This window comes from Camelus dromedarius, chromosome 28 (assembly GCF_036321535.1).
Source record: "Camelus dromedarius isolate mCamDro1 chromosome 28, mCamDro1.pat, whole genome shotgun sequence".
NCBI lineage: Eukaryota > Metazoa > Chordata > Mammalia > Artiodactyla > Camelidae > Camelus > Camelus dromedarius.
Window position 1 is genome coordinate 19,956,205 of NC_087463.1, and position 18,624 is coordinate 19,974,828.

Consider the following 18,624-nt stretch of genomic DNA (forward strand, 5'->3'; position numbering starts at 1 on the left):
CATCACTGCCTACTTAGAAAATACAAAGAATCTATCAAAATGACCCTAGAACTATTTGGCTTTGACAAGTTCTGAAAATACTGGACAATATACAGAAATTGTATTTTTATTGACTAGCAATTCTTAATTAGAATTTGAAGTTAAAAATCCAGTACCATCTGCAAAGCACCAAAGATTCTATAGAACATGTACAGGATCTATGGACTTTCAACTATAAAACACTAATAATATAAATTTGAGATTTATATAATTGGAGCAACAAGCTATGTTTATGGATTAAGAAATTCAAGGTTGTTTAATTGCAAATTTCAATCCAAGTCTCTCCTGAATTTGTTATCATTTTTATATTCTAGTAAGTTGGTACACAAATTAAATGGAAAATAAAAGGATTGGAATAGCTAAAATAAATTGGAAAAAAAAAACATAAAAAAAAAAAACCAAAGTTGGAGAACACACATGAAGCCTAACTTTAAGGTTTACTATAAAGCTAAAGTCAGAGTGATACTGATGAAAGGATAAACACATAAGCCAATGAAACAGAAGAGAGATTCCAAAAATTTAGACAACTGCTACCCAAAAGACATTGTTAATACAATTAAAAGATACACAACAATTTATAGAGGATATTTGTAAATCCCATGACTAATGAAGGATTTTATTCCAGTGTATATAAAGAGTTCTTTAAAATCAACAATAAGAAAACAAGCCAATCAGTATAAAGTGGGCAAAGGTATTGAGTATTTTTTACCAAAGAAAATGCATCATAGAAAATAAGCCCATGAAAATCTGCTCAATATCATTAGTAATTAGAGAAATACAAATTGATACCAAAATGAGACATCATTATATCTATTAGAATGGCTTAAAAGGAAAACTAAAAACTGAAAACACCGCCTGTTGACAACCATTTGCAGCAACCGCAATTCCCATGCATTGTTTGTAGAAATACAAAGTAGCAGAGTGTGTATAGTATTCTTTAAAATTTTCTTCCCTACTCATTTATTTATCACCTTGGGGAGGTTAACTCTGGAATAAAAATAATTATTGTGCTTCTTCAGAGTTACAGCTTTCTGAATAAAATCTGAAAACGGGTACCTGGGTTAGCATCAAGCCTTGGGAAGTTAATTTACGGCTGTACGGGTAGTGAGAGGCCTCAGATTTGCCTAATGCTAGAATTGTTTCCATTTCAACAGAAAATAAGGCCTGCAAATTTACTTCTAGGTCCCCAAAGCCAGAAACCGTGAGGAACCACACAGTCATTATTTGGTTTTCAGTAAATAATGATACTCTGAGTCAGAACACTCGTGTTTACGTTCATAACGAAATCAATAAATATTAAAAACACAACCATATCTCATCCTGCTCTGGCCGTCTAGGTCCTCAATAATTGGTTCACTTCAAAAAGAGGAGTCCATCTTAAAGCATAATTGATAACTACAGGGCTCGTGAAATCGACAACAGCTCCCAAGGCCAAGAGTTCGGTAGGAGGGAAATGTAAAGGCTACTTCAGGAGCTGATGAGAGGTGAACAGTGCAGTTGCCACTCCCACAGCTGACGTGTCCCCTGCTTGCCCGTGGGGTCTTTAATCAGTGCACAAGGTGTGTCCACACATGCACACAGCACCTTTCACAGACTGCATTGTAGATAATTTTTAGTAGAATATGTATATATATGTTTTCTCCCTCTGAGCATGGGACAAGATTGGAGCTTAAAATGTAACTATGTATGATGTTTATCATGCCTCTCTCCTTCCCTTTTTCGGGTTTAATCTGGGGAGAATTTAATCAGCCAAATTTCGTGTGCTCACAGTCTAACAGGCTAATTTCTGTAATGAAGGGTCATTGTGGTTGGACCAGACAAGATAGAGGAACTCTCAATAAAAAAGTGAGGTCAAAGACCTCAATTTTTGCATTTAGACCTTTTTGACATACTATTCAACGTAGTACTTTAACCTCTGGTTTTAAAATGGGAAGATTGAAATTGTAATTCTGACCCTCCTGAGTGAGGATAAAGGCTCATGATCTGACTGAGTGCTGTCTTCTAAAATGAGTAAATTGACAAAAATGGTAAAGTTATTAAATGAGGGTTATTTTAAATAATCTAATGACTGTTTTTTAATGGCAAATAATTCAGTCTGTTATAACTGCAAAATTATCAGAGCAGAATACTGTGAGAAGGATTATGTTGAATCAGTGTTAGATTTGGATTTGACTTGCTGATTATATTATTTTTTGTCCACTATAGTAAATAATAATTTACATCATCATTTTGCCATGTTCAAAACCAGTTCAACTACAATAATAGTTTATTATGGTATCATTATCCTAAACAACAGGACCACAAAATATAGTGCCCACCACCCACTGAGTGCGAGCTAATGCAGGCCTTCTTGTCTTTGGACAGTATTATTTTCATAACACAAATGACAAGGCATGACTTCTCTCCTTGGTGTATCCACAGTGGTAACAGGAGGATGCCTTAGCCAGCCTCTTATCACCTTCTTATACATCTTAAATCTGTTACACACCCAGTCCCCTAGACCTCCACGTGGTATCTGTGAAGTAACTAATTTCTCTACTCTTTTCATTCCTGACCTCGTGTATACTACCTCATGGTTCCTACACGAATATCACTCAAGAGCCTTATTTAGGCCAAATAGCGATAAGTAATATCACTATTTAAATAGTAAGTAAGAGATAAAGAAAATATATTATTCCAACTACGATGTTTTGGAAATGACATAACTATGATGACAGTAGGTGGTGAACCGCAGTGGTTCACAGAGGCTGGCGGATGGAGAGGGAAGAACAGATGGAACATAGACGATTTTTAGGGCAGTGAAAATACTGTGTCTGAGGCCATAAGAACAAGTACATTGTCCAAACCCATAGAATATATAATACCAAGAGCAAACCGTAATGTCAACTATGGACTTCCGTTGATCATGATGTGTCAATGTAGGTTCATCAGCTGTAACAAATGCAGCACTCCGGTGGGGAATATTGATAATGGAGGAGACGGCGCATTGATTGGGCAGGGGTCACGGGGAAATCTCCATCTTCTAACTTTGCTGTGACCCTTAAGCTGCTCTTAAAAATAAACTTTAAAAAAAATTAAAATAAGGAAATGAAAGCATATGGCAAGATAGCCACCTACAGAGCAGAGGAAAGGGAAGGAAAGTTAGACTAATGAGAAAAAGGGGATCAATGCTTCATCTTGGGCCATATCCTCCCTCTGTGTTAGAGATTAAACATAAAGCTTTCACCCAGTAAGTCCTTCCTAGTGGGCAAGTGTCCCTCACGGTTCTACTAATCTTCTTCCCTTGAAATACCTTTGACAGGGGAACCAGTGCATCCTCTCCCACTATGTATTTTTGGCTGCCTCTAGGAAAAGGCATCTTATTAGCTGAGGCCCAGCTATTCCTACTAATGTTACTTTATGTGTAGAAAGACTGAACATGGCTCCAACTTATTTCTACAATGGTAACATTTGCTTACGTACTTGGAAAATAAAGACGGAAAAAGTTATTTCAGATGTGATGGATAGGAAATACATCATGTTTATGACATGACATCCTCTCCCCAGTGATTGCAAATGTCACCATCTGTCATGGTCTTTTCTCCAATCTGAGCCCAGAGTAGCCTCTGAACCTACCATAGCAGAGAAATCTACAATTCTAGATGACCAGAGTTGACATGAAAAGCACAGACTTACCAAGGAAACTTCATGCCTCTCACTCTAAACATGGTATGGTATAAATTATTTTTTGTCCTTATTAATGAAATAAGAAAAGGAAGCAAAAAAAGTAAACCTTAAATATTTTAATTATATATTATCCCATTTTATATTCTGGTCACAAATTGGAAGGTTGTGTTAGGACTTGGCTTTGGATTTAAAGTACGAAGAGGAACTGAAAATTATTATAAAGCCTGAAGTGTTTATGTCCCCATTAATTATATAATTTGCATGGTTTTATGATTCACTATAATTTGAAATCTATCCTCAGTCTTCACCATTTTCTAACACATTATTTATATATTGTTGCATAAAAATGAATCCAAAAAGTTTGATATAAGCAGTAACATTGTCAAGGTTCTGAGCGTTCACTAGGTTGAGTTAGGTAATCTTTGCCTGGTGTCTCTCGTGTTGTTGCAATCAGATGGCAGCTGGGACTGAGGTCATCTGTAGGTTGGACTGGGCTGGAAGTTCAAGATGGCTTTTTCCCTCACATGCCTTGTACCTCAAGTGGATGACGAAACAGCGTAGAGCTGGCTAAGTATCTCGTTCTCTTTACGTGACTTCTGTTTTTGCCTAGGGTAGTCGGACTTCTCACATGGTGGTTGGCCTTCTCCAGAGCACGTGTTTCAACGGATCCAGATGGAAGCTACAAACCATCTCATGATCTAGCCCTGGAAGAAACTTAGTACACCCGTCACTGTACCATACTGGTCAAAACCCAAATGTACAAGAAGGGGCTATGCATGAATGTGGATGCCAGGAGGTGTGGTTCATCCGGGGTCCATCTTTAGAAATTAGATAATACTTCTGCTTGGACTGCTGCGCTGGTGTACATAATGTCAAAGGTATCACTTTGGACCTGGAAGGGAGGTACCTCGGTCACAAAGGTAGATTTTGGAAGGAATTCATTAATAACTTATTCTTTGCACGGGAAAATATACAATAATTAAAGAATTCAAGTAAGAACCTATAATGTGTGGGTTTTCTTGGATAAACTGTCACAAAATGAATTTTGTAAATGCACATACAAGTTTAAATGGAAATGCCTTCTTACTGAAACAAGTGGTATTTTATGTTTAATACTCAACACAGCATAAACCATACCTGAAGTTGTCTTACCCTTCATCCTAGCAGTGCTGAGAATTTAATAGATGTTAAATCCTTGCTCATAAAATACTAATGACAAATAAATGCATGTGCATAAATAAATATATTTCAATTTTGACTGTATCTGCGTTGTACAATGTGATGCTGATATATCAATTAGTGTAATTATGTTGTATTTTAGAAAACAATTCTGTAGTTTGTGCAATATGTTTGCATTTAACAATGAAAGAAAAGGCAAATAACTTCAGGTGGTATTTATAAGGATTTTTTTTTTCCTGGGTCAGCAAACAACACATAATATCAATGAATGGATTTCTTCTCCCAGGTAGCAGTCTTCATTACCCTGGTGTCTGTGTAACTGGGGTGGTACTGCATCACATTATTATTTAATGTCTGTTGAGACTTAATTGTAACTTCACATCCACAGTGAATAGAGAATCTAACTTTTATTCCAGTGTGTTTGTAGTCAAATGCATTCTTCCTTTCTGTGTGGGTATTCAGTATCGAGGAGTCAGAATGAAACTCTGCAGGCATTCAAAATGATTACTGCAAAATATAGAGAACAGTCAATATTCAGTCACAACAAGACGGACTCTTTGCTGATTCTACAAACTCAAAGATATAGGAAAAATCCCATCGAACTAGTGACTGGTAGATCAAAGTGTTTCTTCAGTGTTTGTGTGTGTGTGAGAGAGATCTGTGTATGTGTGAGAGAAGAGTGGATGTAATTGTGTGTGTGTGTGTTTTATTTTGGAAAGCAGGCTGAAAGGGTACAAAAGCAGGGAATGAATATTCATCATTTATCCATTGCACTTAAGGACATTCAGTCTGACTGTAGAAGTAAACACTGCTCAGTTTTGTAAAAAACATAAGTATAGATACCTAATTAATTATACCACTGAAAATATTCAGTAAAAATAAGTTTCTAATATAGCTACATGATTTTTTTATATTTCTGAGGTTGTACAAGATTGACAGTATTTTAGTCTTTTAAATTTGGTAGAATTTACCAGTGAAGTCATTTGGCCCTGCAGGTTTCTTTGGATGAATAATATTTTATTATGAATTAATACTTTAAAGATAAAAGTCTTCGGATTTTGCATTTTTTCTTGAATTCATATTGCAAGATGTTTTTCACGTAACCTCACTTTTTAAGCCATTAAATGTTTTGTCACATAGTTGATCATAATACTCACCTATTATTTTTTTTTAATGTTTATAAGGATAGATACTAATGTTCTTACTTTCACATATTGGCAATTGTCATAACCTTGCCATAATACTTGCAGCAAGGCTCTAAATACTGCCTTTTTTTCCCAAGACAAGTAAGTCAGGGAGCAAGAGAATTTCAACCATAATTAAAAAGAAAAAATCTCCTCATAGCCTAGGCTGCTATCATTTCAGATTCCATGCTTTCCTTCAGAAGCTTCTCTTTCGTTGATGTTTGGAGAAAGAGACTGCACTACGGGGACATGCATCATCCTGGCAGCAGCTGGACTGGCGTCCCTTCAAGGGGATGAGAAACAACAGAGCAGCCATAGGTTTTAGGTAGGTCTCAAAGGTTCAGATTTCAACATGCTCTACTTCTGTGACTTTGGTATCTAAGTATTTTCAAGTCCAAGGAACTCAATGAAATCATGTTAGGGTGTGAATGCAGCCAAAGGGAAGAAGGGATTCAAGCACTGAGTTCTGAGGTACCCCAATACTGAATACCCCATACCGTTTAGAAAATGGAGAAAAACCCAGCAAAAGATTATGAGGAAAAGTAGTGAGGTCACAAATGCCTGAAGGGATTGGTGTTAGGCAAGGCAAGAGCCGAGTCTCAAGACACAGATAGCAACTGTAAGTGTCAAATGCCGTCCTACTGTCACGTAAGATCAGGACAGAGAATTAACCATACCTAAGGAAATGGACAGAATGAATACAGACCACTCTTGCCGAGAATCTGTAATTAATGAACGAAGATAAACTGGGTTGGAGATAGAAATGTTAACCCAAGAGAGCTGAAGATGGGAGATACTACAACATTTTATCCTGAAGAAAGAACCAATGAAGAGTCCACTCATGACAGAGAGATGGACTGACTGCAGGAGAAAAGTCCAGTCCACGAGTAGGATGTGTATTTTGATGACTGACTTGATTGATGGGAAACAGAACAGTCCTTGTTACAAACTATGTGAGCACTAAGTATGTGATATTGTCGTATTACTTATATTTTCAATCTCATTCTAGATTTTAGTTCCCTTCATAAATCTCCATTATTTACCCTTCTACTTCTCATTTCCCTCCACCATATCTTTGTTGAATTTACTTTTGGTAGCCCCATACTTGCTCTTTTCTCTATTATGGGTTTATAGTTAATCCAATAATTTAATCAGCATTGTATCAGGCCCAATGGAGAGTAGGGTGACAAACATACTGTCCATCCACATCTGAACCCTGGTTAATAAGATGTGACTGTACTGACCTTTGATTTTATTATTGTTTTCCCAATATACATATATACCACCTAAATCACAGAATGTTGATGTCATTTTTCTAAGGTCATGAAGTTAGTAAATTGTATAACTGAAAACTCTAAATGTATCTGTGACTCTAGAAGAAGTCACTTTACAACTAATAGAATGCATATAAACAAATCTGGCACTGCTTTCATTTCATTTTCTAAATTCTTGGAAACTCCTCAAGTATTTTAAAATATGTTTTGCATCAATGAATATATCAGATAAGAAAAAACAGAAACATTATATTCATCCCATCTTCTAAATCATAGGTGACAGTCACTGGTCAGAGGGCCACCAAGCGTAAGTGTTGTGGTTGTCCTTTAAAACCAAATGACACGGGGTCGAAGAAAAAAATTCCATTTCTTTTTAACATCCTGGACATTCATAATCCAAGTACTCTTTAGAGACATCACTTTATTCTGGTATGTAATTAAACACCTTAATGGTAAACCATTCTGGAATATCATTAATCCTAGGCCACTACACCAAAACTGCTGGCTCCCAGGGAAACGACTGTGGTAAATACTCGATCTGCCCAAAGATTCCTTCAAACCAACACTGACTGAGAGTCTTCAAAAAAAATAGCCCTATTTTCTGAAGCAGGAAAGTGATTCAGACTGGTTCTGCCATACACGTGGCCTTACACGCAGCTGTCATTGGAGCAAACAGCAGAAAAATATAAAAGCTGCTCAATACCTTGAGTTTATAGGGAACAACCTTCAGAGTTTCTGCCTAACAGCTTATCGATGGAATTCTATTCTGCTAAAAGGCAACGCAAAAAGTGTCAGTAATACCAAGTCAAAGCAGCTGAATGGATGGGGGAGGCTATGTCTCCAACTGTGCTCAAATTCATTCACATTTCGTTCTAATAATTGTATTCAACTTGTTTTCAACATGAAAACATGTGGTTCGAACCACTGAAAAGCTTAGTTATACGTGTCTGAAGAGAAACACAGTCATGCTTCAGGGACTGTGGAATCAGGTAACAATTACAGCAAATTTCGTTAAGTTTTCCAAAGGTCAACAATGACTGAAAAGATATGTGGAAATGAGAGAAGCTACAGGGAAAATAACTAGAATTTATAATGACCTTTATGCCAATAAAATGAAAATTATAAAGCGCTTACTTTTTCACTTTTCCATGTGGGTATCATTTTGGAAAGTTTCAAACAACAATCTACAAAGTAAGGAAGCTCACTGGGGCCACAGCCACGGAACCGGCATTACAACATTTACAATTTACGCCCAGAAAGCGCTGTCGGAAGTGGGCTGCAGGCGCCCGTGGGATGAAAAAGCCAACACTGACTCCATGAACCATCAGGACAGGTATTTAATCCCAACTCGAGCACTAACTGGCTATGTGACACTGAGAAATTCATTTAAGTTCCTCGGGCTCTAGTTTCTTCACCTCTGTGTAACTGAACCTTGTGAAGATTTAATGGAGAAATGTATATAAAAGCCTCTACCCATCGTACCTGGAATAAATGGTATTTTCATAGATCCAATAGGAATTTTATATTTTTATGTATATATACCTTTAGCCATGATGACAATACTTGTCTCGTTTGACCTGTCTAAATCTACCGGCACTTTTAACAGTAAGTGGATTTTTAATCTTACTAGTTATTGTTCAGATTCAAAGGTCACTGTTCCCAAGCAACAGTGATCATTGTTTGTTCCATGTAAAATATGTGTGACAGAAATAGAAATTTTACTTCCAAACATGACTAAGCCCAGATTCAGTCAGGAAATACCTAACTAATCTAGTCAAGAATACACTTTTAAAAACATTTGATGTGTTTAAATTAACCTCCAGCTTCTTGAAGCAGAAATAAAAATAGGGCAATTGAGCAAGTTTTGATACTTTTCATATGAAATAAAGGCCATAAACCAAAATTACACACATTAAAATATTCAGGCCTGAGGAAAACGTTTCTATTAACTTGTATGTCGACAGGTCAATTTGAAGGTCAAGTTCTGATTCTGTAAGAAATTACATTATTGTCAGTTGGTATTTGGTTTACAGAGCTTAATATACTTCCATTTTGGGTAGAATTTGCTTATTTTATAAGCTGTAAGCCCAAAATGAATCTTTATCACCATAAAACTTGATTTAGTCACTTACTCGTGCTCACTGTTAAGCAATAGTAAAGACAATGACAGTCAGACAGGCCAGGCTGTTCAGTCAACAAGCTTCAGCAGATTCGCTCTGTGATGCCCGCGTCCCTGCCAGGGAGCCATGATGAAGGGAGCATCCCTGGGACCACCGACAGGGCCTGCAGGTGGTATCTGTTCCTAACACACAAAACCACATCTAGAGAGAGACAGTGTATATAAGTTAGAGGGGCTTAGGGTCTTTTGTTTGACTTTGGTTTTGAAACCAAGTAGAACTCTGTGCCCCGCACCCTCCAAGTACAAAGGCCCCTCTATGTTCCCTATCTGTTGTTTGTGGAAAAAAAAAAAGTTGAAATCTCCCAGGCCTCCCAGAGTCACAAAAGAGCAGATGCCAACAATTAATAAGAGTCCCAGACTCAGCGTCTGATGAGAGAGTGAGATTTACACTACGGATCATAATAATCTGTATCATCGTGGGCATTAGAATAATAGCAGCTTATGTTCTGCCCGTATATGTAACCAGGCAAGTAAAATTATCAGCAAGGAGACACTACAGACTTATGTCGAAATCTTCCACTCTAAGAACGTGGTGCCTTTTTTTGCCAGCACACAAAGTAACGGAAGACGCCCTTAATCTCATAGAAATGGAATAATGTCTGACAAGTGGGGATTAGTAAGCAGCTGTTTTGCCCCTTTCCTGTTTGTCTATTTCTGTTCCCCTTAAACTCTAATTATAAAAATGATATCATCAGGTAACATTAAACCTAAGTCCTGACTTCTGCTCTACTGAATGTACACAGTGCCTTGCCTAACCTGTTGATTACTTTACTGGATTAAACGGAGTAAGGATAAAAAAATTAAGTCATTAAAGAATAACTGACTCTCTATTCCCAGCTTTCCCCTTAGCCATCTTGCAGGTGGACCACTCAAGCAAGATAGCATCCAACTGCAGGTGGACCACACAGGCAAGAAGGCATCTAAAGGAAGATCAGGAGAGGTCAGGAGGTCTGCACACAATGGAAAAATGATGAAGAATCTAGCCGCCTACTGTTACGATTAACTGAGATCATTTCCCCTTTTTCTCTTTAAAAATTGCCATGGCTGAGCAGTATCTTTGGAGTTGGTCTTGGGACACAAGTCCATCTTCTCTCCAGATTGCCAGCTTCCCTTTCCACCAATACTTGTCTCTCAATTATTGGCTTCTAGTGGCAAGCAGCCAAACCTGAGTCCAGTAACATTTTGATTAATTTATACTAAATATAGTAAAAATTCCTATGTAAGTAAATATAGCCTTATCTATACTACACTGAAATCATATACTACTCTTTTGTCAATATGAAGTGTTAGCATGGAATCAGTCTTTCAAAAACAACTAGGTTATATAACATACTGATAATCTCATGGACAGCAAAATCAACGGGGTAACACTGTTACTCAAACTCTTGAGACTAAAACAAAAAAGAATTGAATTTTTAGCTGTTTCAGTGGCATTGTGTTTGTAACCACATGGATTTCACTAGAAGAAGCCGTCCAAATCAATACAGAGGCTGTCATGGCTTTTTATCAATGCTTTCAGCCAAATAACATCTCAACATGACTTCACTTAACTGAAATGCAAAGCAGATCTATTGTTTTGCAACAAGCAAAAATTCACTAACTATTGCAATTCGTTTTTCTGCTATTTTTTTTTAATCAGAAACTTTTACATGATTTTTAGGATACCGTGAATAAAATCTGAGCTGTCCATTGAAGCCTTACTCTCTCAGACACAGTCTTTTATATGAGAAAGGTAAGATGCCTCATTTCTATAATCAATCTTGTCCAGTTTTGCTATTCTTTTTCCCTAAAGTGTCCTAGTTCAGTTTTCCTACTTGAGTCAGATTCCCTCTGCTGGCTCCCTGCTTCTGTCCCCTGCAGCAGTCACCCAGTCTGAGCAATGGACACTGCCTCTCTCAGTAAACACTAGAGGATGGAGACAGATCCCCTGCACCCAGCACAGGGCTGGGCACAGAGGAGAAGATTTAGAATATATGGTAGAATTCTCTGGCTGCTTGGTTCTTTCACCCTCAAGAACTCTTTTGTTGGCTACAGTCCTGAAGGTCCGGGGGATGCAAGCCTCTCTGGCTTTCAGAGCTAGGATTTGGGGGACCTGTCTTACAAGTCGAGGTTCCAGAAGTACAGTTCAAACTCTTCACTCCTCAGGGAGAGACTGGAAGCTGAGAGTTCCCCCAGGGTTGTAGGGCGCTCTGCTGGGGGTGCGGTTTACAGTGAGAATGTGACTCAGCTTTTCCTACCCTTTCCAATGGGGTGTTTTTTCATTTACTCACGAGTGGGCATCACTCAGCTAGTTTCTGGATTTCTCTCAGTGAAAAAACTGTGTGTGGGTAGACACCCTGCTGTGTCCGTGGGAGGGGGCAGTTCAGAACCTCTTCTGTCACTATCTAGGTCCCTCCATTCAGTCTTGTTCTGAGGTGTGGGCCTCCTCGTGGACCTGACTCGCATTTCCCTGCTGATGAGTGAAGCTGAGCTTCTCTTGATGTAACTGGTGTTGCATTCGTGTAAGTCTTCTTTGGAAAAATGTCTCCGCAAATCTTTAGCCAAATTTCCAATCCGGTTATCGATTCTTCTGCTACTGAGTTGTGAGAGTTCCTTTCATCTTATGGAAGTTATCCCCTTACATGACGGATGGTTAGCAAGCACTGAGTCCCATTCGGTAAGTTGCACTTTCACTAAGAAAGGGAGAGTGAGTGAGTGAGTGTGGTGGCATAAAAACACTAGTTTCCTTTTAGCAGGAAGGCCATGTTCTGTCCTTGTCTTCATCCCTGTCTTTGTTAACCATTTTTCCCCCAGTTTCCCAAATTACTGAAAGAGGCCAAAAAAAATCATTAAAAAAAAAAGTTAAGATAGTGAAATTTATCTGTTCTGAAGAATTCTGTGTTGATTTTATCCATTCTGAACTGGTTCTTTGGCCAGCATTTTATTAAGCTACTTGGCCAATTGTGTGTGTGTGTGTGTGTGTGTGTGAGAGAGAGAGAGAGAGAGAGAGGGAGGGAGAGAGGGAGGGAGGGAAAGAGAGGGAGGGAGGGAGGAAGATTGAGGGAGAGGAAGAAGGCACACACTTAGGAAAAGATTGTCATCACTATTAGAATAACAGAGCAACAAAGTAATGGACTCTTCTCTCAGGCAGAGAGTGGCACAAAGCCTTGGGGACTATTTGCACATATTACACTGACTTTATATGTTAAGCATCTGACACTGTAATTAGTTTTATAAAAATGCCCTTCTCACCATTCCCTTCAGTTTGTTACTGATCAATCTGAAGCACACTACTTGCATTTTCAATGACTCAAGTATGGATTAGACCTTTTTCTCTTAGTTTTAGGGTTTTGTTTTGTTGTGAGCAACCTCTAGCCTCAGTACATGCAGGTCGTCCCAATCAATTAGGTCTGTAAAGGAAGAGAATCTTTTTTTTTCCTATGATAAACTGAGAAAAGCCAGCCTTTATCACTCAGTGTTTTCTAATAACAGACAGACAGGGCAGCACGTGGGCGTTTGTGCCAACACGACTGACTTTCAGATCATTAACCTGAAAGCTGGGTTAGTGTCACACATTCTTAAAATCTCAGCCCACCTCCCAGCAAATATTTGATAGCAGAAAACTAGCCGTGAAGATTTACGGTAAGAATTCATTACTGGCATTAAATAGAGTAAACCCGTTTAATAATGTACCGTCGAGTGTTCAAAATAATGGAAACTAAAATGGTACTTGTCAAAATAGCTTTTTAAAAGGATATTTTCTGAACTACTTGTGTCAGTCTTTTTTTTTTTTTTTTGGCATTTTTACAACAAAAAGTAATTCTACAGATCTGGCCAAATTAGTTTTCCACATCATTAACGTGAACTGTAAAACTCTTACTAAGTTGCATGATGGGTTCAGAAATTCTAAAACTTTTTCAGAGACAAGGTTTTTTAAAAATCATTTGATGAATGGTAGGAAAACCTGAGTATCTATTTCCTTCCACTTCCTTTTAACCAAAGTGGCCTTAACTTCCCCTCAGCGTGACTCAGCTCTAGACTGGCTTCTTTCCGGACTCCAGGCCCTTGGCCTCCCTTTTCTTAGAGCATTTACTTTAGAAAAAACTTGCTCCTGTAAATTCTTTCTCTATTCCTTTGAAATGTAAATCTCTTCTCAGCCTCCTGCCAGTCTCACCCCTTGGAAATATCTTTCTCAAGGACCTGGGAGCCAACCCTTTGAAATGTCATCATCAAAAAGGCTAAGGCCCCTCTCCCCGTCTCTGTGGGAGGGCAAGAGCCTGCCGTCAATAAAGGAAGATCAGAAAATAGAGGGAGCCACTGACCAAGCTCCCACCTCAGTCCTTCAGAACTTTCCTGTTAGCTCACCCACCTAAAGAGCCTCCCACACTTTGTTTCAGAGAAACTGCGTTCAGTGTCTCTCCCCTAGTGCCACAGCCTTGGCCCCTAATGCAGTAATCCTGAGTAATGTCCCTCCTGCCTGCTTAACCCGTCCCGGGCAATTTTTCTTTGGCACTTACAAATGTTATTTATTATAACCATTTCTGCCTGTTTGTAACATTTTCTAATTTCTGTCCTTTTATTCCCTATTCTTTTTTCCAGGAAAGTATTAAAATAAGTGGATTAAGGGAGAGAAATAATGAATGTGAGGACTTTTCAGAAGTAACTGTTTTCTCCTCTTTAATCATGTACAGTTAAATGTTTTCTCCTCAGATCAACTGAAACATTTTTTCAGTCAGTGATAATACACTTAATTGTATATCCCATAAAAATACTTTATAAAGAATCCACGTGGTACATCTGGGCTTGTAAATGATAATTTTAACTGGTATTTGGATGAATGTATTTATTTTAATGCTACCTATATTTAATATAGCATTATTTTTTATCTTTATTATCATATATAATTCAGCAATTCCACTTCTGGTATAGGTCTAAATGAAATAAAAAACACTAACTAGAGAAGATATATGCACCCTTGTATTTATTGCAGCGATATTCACAGTAGCCAAGATATGGAAACAATGTATCTATCAATAGATGAATGAAGAAAATATAAGCGACATATAAAATACGATAGAGAATGGAATATTTAGCCTTAAAAAAGAACAGAATCTTGCCATTGGTAACAGCATGGGTGGACCTTGAAGATATTATACTAGGTGAAACAAGTTATACAATTAATTTCCATTTAAAATATATACTCAAATAACACAAACCACGTGAGGGTGGTACAAAAGACTAGTGTTTGGGAATCCCTGTCCTATCTAAAACTAAAGAACTCTGATATCATGATTTCTGTGCCACAGGTTTATAAATTCCACTAGGAATAAATAATAATTAGGCAAATCCTCTGTGATAATAAATTATTCACCCTTAGATAATTTGAAAAAAAAAGTATTGCTCTTAGATCAATTTAACAACTGAGATATAAATGTTATTGAATTAAGTTTTCAGATCACATATTTATTATTTATATTATTTATTTATATTATTTATTCATATTATTTATTAAGACCAACTATAGGTCAGGAGTACTCTTGGTTCTGGTGAGGCAAAAATACCTATAAAGTGACCCTTAGCTGACAGTGCCCTAAGAAAAGGGGTTGAAGAAGGTCCAGGTGATCAGCAGACAATTAAAATGACGTGATAATTACTACCCTAGAAGTACTAACAGAATTTCTTGAAAAGCTGATGTACTAGGAAAGAGAAAATTGGGAAGATACTTAATAGATGCAGTGAAATTTAAATAACCGTCTTGAAATTTATCAGCAAGAAGAATAAAGACATTTCAGGCAAAAGACTCAGTTTTCAGCTTTTGCCAAGGCAGCAGAGATGAGACAGTATGACATGTTTGGAGACAAGGAGAAGTAAGGAAATAGTTTCTCGTGTGCAGAATGAGATTAGCTACACAGATTGACCTTCAGTTCTGACAAGCATTTTAGGCGCTGCCACGTATTATGAGAATTGTCCCTGTTATTACATCAGTAGTTCCTTCCTTTTTATTGCTGGGCTGTGTTTTATGGTACACACGTCCCACAATGGTTTCATTCATTCACTTGTTGGACAGGAAGGAAAAACTGTCACAGTTATTTCTATGCCATCATGTGATTTTATTCCTCTTGGTAAATACGTGTGAGTAGAATGACCAGGTCACAAAGCAGGTATGTTTAACTGTTTAAGAAATTGACAATTTGTCCAAAGTGACTGGACAATTTTACATTCTAACTGAGGTGTACAAGATTTCTTATTCCTCCACTTCTCAGCAAGTCTTTTTTATTTTAGCCATTCTGATAGGTATGTGATAGTCGTTAGTTTTCTTGTCATTGAGATTTGAGGGTTCTTTACATATTCTGGATAAACATTCTTCATCAGACTTTCCCCTAGTGTCAGACTTGTCTTTTCATTCTCTAAACAATGTCTCCCTAAAAAAGCAGAAATGTTTAATACTGATGCATTTAAACTTATGATTTTTTTCCTTCAAATTGTCAGCCCACCCCCTCTAAGTAATGGACTTTAATTACTCATCCATTGGGACATTTGAAATTGTCTTTCAGTTTATTGGTGTTCTGCTCTGTTTGATTCATTTTTTTTTCCCCTCTCTGTTTCATTTTGGATAGTTACTATTGTTATATCTTCAGATTCTCCCATCTGTTTTACTGCAAAGTTAACCTTCCACAAATTCCATCCAGTGAATTTTTCAATTTGGATATTGTTAAATTTCATGTTTGGAATTACAATTCAGGTTTTTCTTTTATCTTTCATGTCTCTACTTACAAATATACAGAAAACAGTTACAATAAATGTTTTAATGTACTTGTCTTCTTAATCCAGCATCTTTGCCAGTTCTGGATTGGTTTTAATAGTTGATTATTTTTTCTTCATTATGGATTGTCTTTTTCTGCCTGGTAATTTTACATTAAATGGCAAGCATTGTAAAGTTTACCTTGTTGGATAGTGGTTATTTGTATAAGTGCTACTGAACTTTGGGGTGCAATTAAGCTACTGATAGCAAGTTTGAACATTTAGGATCTTGTTTTAAGAATTATTAGGTGGGACCAGAGCCATGCTTACTGCAGGGCTAATTACTCCCCACTGTTGAAGCAAAATCCTTCTGTGTACTTTACCTGAAAAGTCATGAATTATGAGGACTTTCCAGTCTGACTGGTGGGAACAGATACCACTTCCAGCCCTGAGGGAGCAGTTACTACTGGCTCTGATTCTTTGGAGTGGCCCTCTCCCTGGCTCTGGGCGGTTTTCCCACTTGTACGCCCTGGTCAGACCTCTGCTGCATGTGAGGAGGGCCTCAGTCACTGTTTCTCTTGCTTTGTGGTCCTCTCCTCTCCAACAGTCAAGCCTGTCTTCTCGGACTCTTAACTCCAGCTCCCCAGCTTTCTAAGTCAGCCGTTTTCTGCTTGGTTTCTCTATCCCTGAATTGGGAAATTTATCAAAACCAAAGGGTAAAATAAAGAGAAACCGAAGAGAAGGCAATACATTTTACTAGCCAGGAAGATAAAAAGTAAAATAAAAAACAAAAACGTCAAGAAACCAACACAATGTGGACTGAACAGGGCAGTTTAATTGTTAAGATCATCCTTTGTGAGCCGTGCAACCGGTGGTCTGGGCGAGGCTAGAGAGGACACGTTTTTTCACACACATGAAATTTTTTGAAACATGAGTTCCTCATTTCCCTCATGCTCTGCCTTTTGCCTGCCATGTTTTTGCTTGTTCCTTTTTAGTTGTTAGCTCTTCATTAATTCTTCCATCTCATTTTTATTCAGCTTCTGCTTACTCGTAACCCACATCATTCTACATCATATTCCCCCCACCCCTCACTGCTGTCCTGCCCTCCACTCAGTGCTCCACCTGAATCTGCTTATTTGAATTGCAAATGACTATGCTCACCGTCTAGCCAGCATTTAAAACAAGCAAATCTAAATGTGAAACAATGTATATATGGAATAAAATATGTATGCTACATACTGATTACCTGTACTAATAACAGCTTTGTCAAAATATGAAAGAGTAGTTAGGGACAAACCTGTTTTCAGGGTTACTTTTGTTTTGTCTTCCTTGTGATTATACTTTGTTTTTTCTCAAGAATATCTGAACTTTGAATCCTCTGAAACTGCGTCTAAGAAAATTTGATTAAGTGGTATCATACACATAACATTTCCTTTTTTACTCCAAAAGCTATTAAAAAAATAATTTAATCATTTATAGCATTTTAAATAAAATACAATGATTTTCATTACTTTTTTCCATCACATGTAATTATTTAATTTATTTATCTTTGGCTGCTGAGAACATTAGAATCTCCAATATAAGAAGTATGCCATCCAATTATAATTTGTAAGTAGAGATTCACCCAGCCCAACAAGCACAGAAGGGTCTTTGTTACCCACCTGGATTATGGTCTCTATCCTTCCAATTCTAGAGAAGAGTCTATGCCATGAAACAGAATTCTTTTCTGTGTGATACTCTCTCTCAATTCCTAGGTTGATACTCTGGGTACCAGGAGGTCATCCTTTCTTTTACTCCAGCCCAAGTCAACATCCATCTTCCAAAAAACGTCAGACACACCACCTTTTAATTTTGTTGCCCACTCAGTCTTGAAATACCAGACTTCGTTGCCACCTCCCTACCTGGTCCATCTTTCTAAGACTATGTCCTCAGTGAAGTTTTAATCAATCTATGGCTAATAAATCCTGGCAGACCACCTTCAAGAAAAGTGGTAATAGTGAGATAGCCTGGCTTGAAAATAATTACATAAACTTCATAATAAATGCTCTAAACTTTCTCGGATAAAATGCACAAAAAGTGTTCAACATATGCTGATATCTACATGGGGTTAGTGGAGATACTTAGTATTTGTGAATGTCCATGTGTCTATGTCAGATGTGAGCTTGTATTCTACATACACCGCCTTTAAATTTTTTGATACTTTTTCAAAAGGATACTAACAGAAGGAAAAGTAAGCACAATAGAAAGTGAGACTGAAGTTCATGGGTAAAAACTTGGAATCTGACGAAGAGCTACATATGCTAACATTCCCTTAAGCCACTTACACAAGTCAGCCAGTTTTTAAGCAGCAGATGGAACATACAGGCATTGACATCAGTGGAAT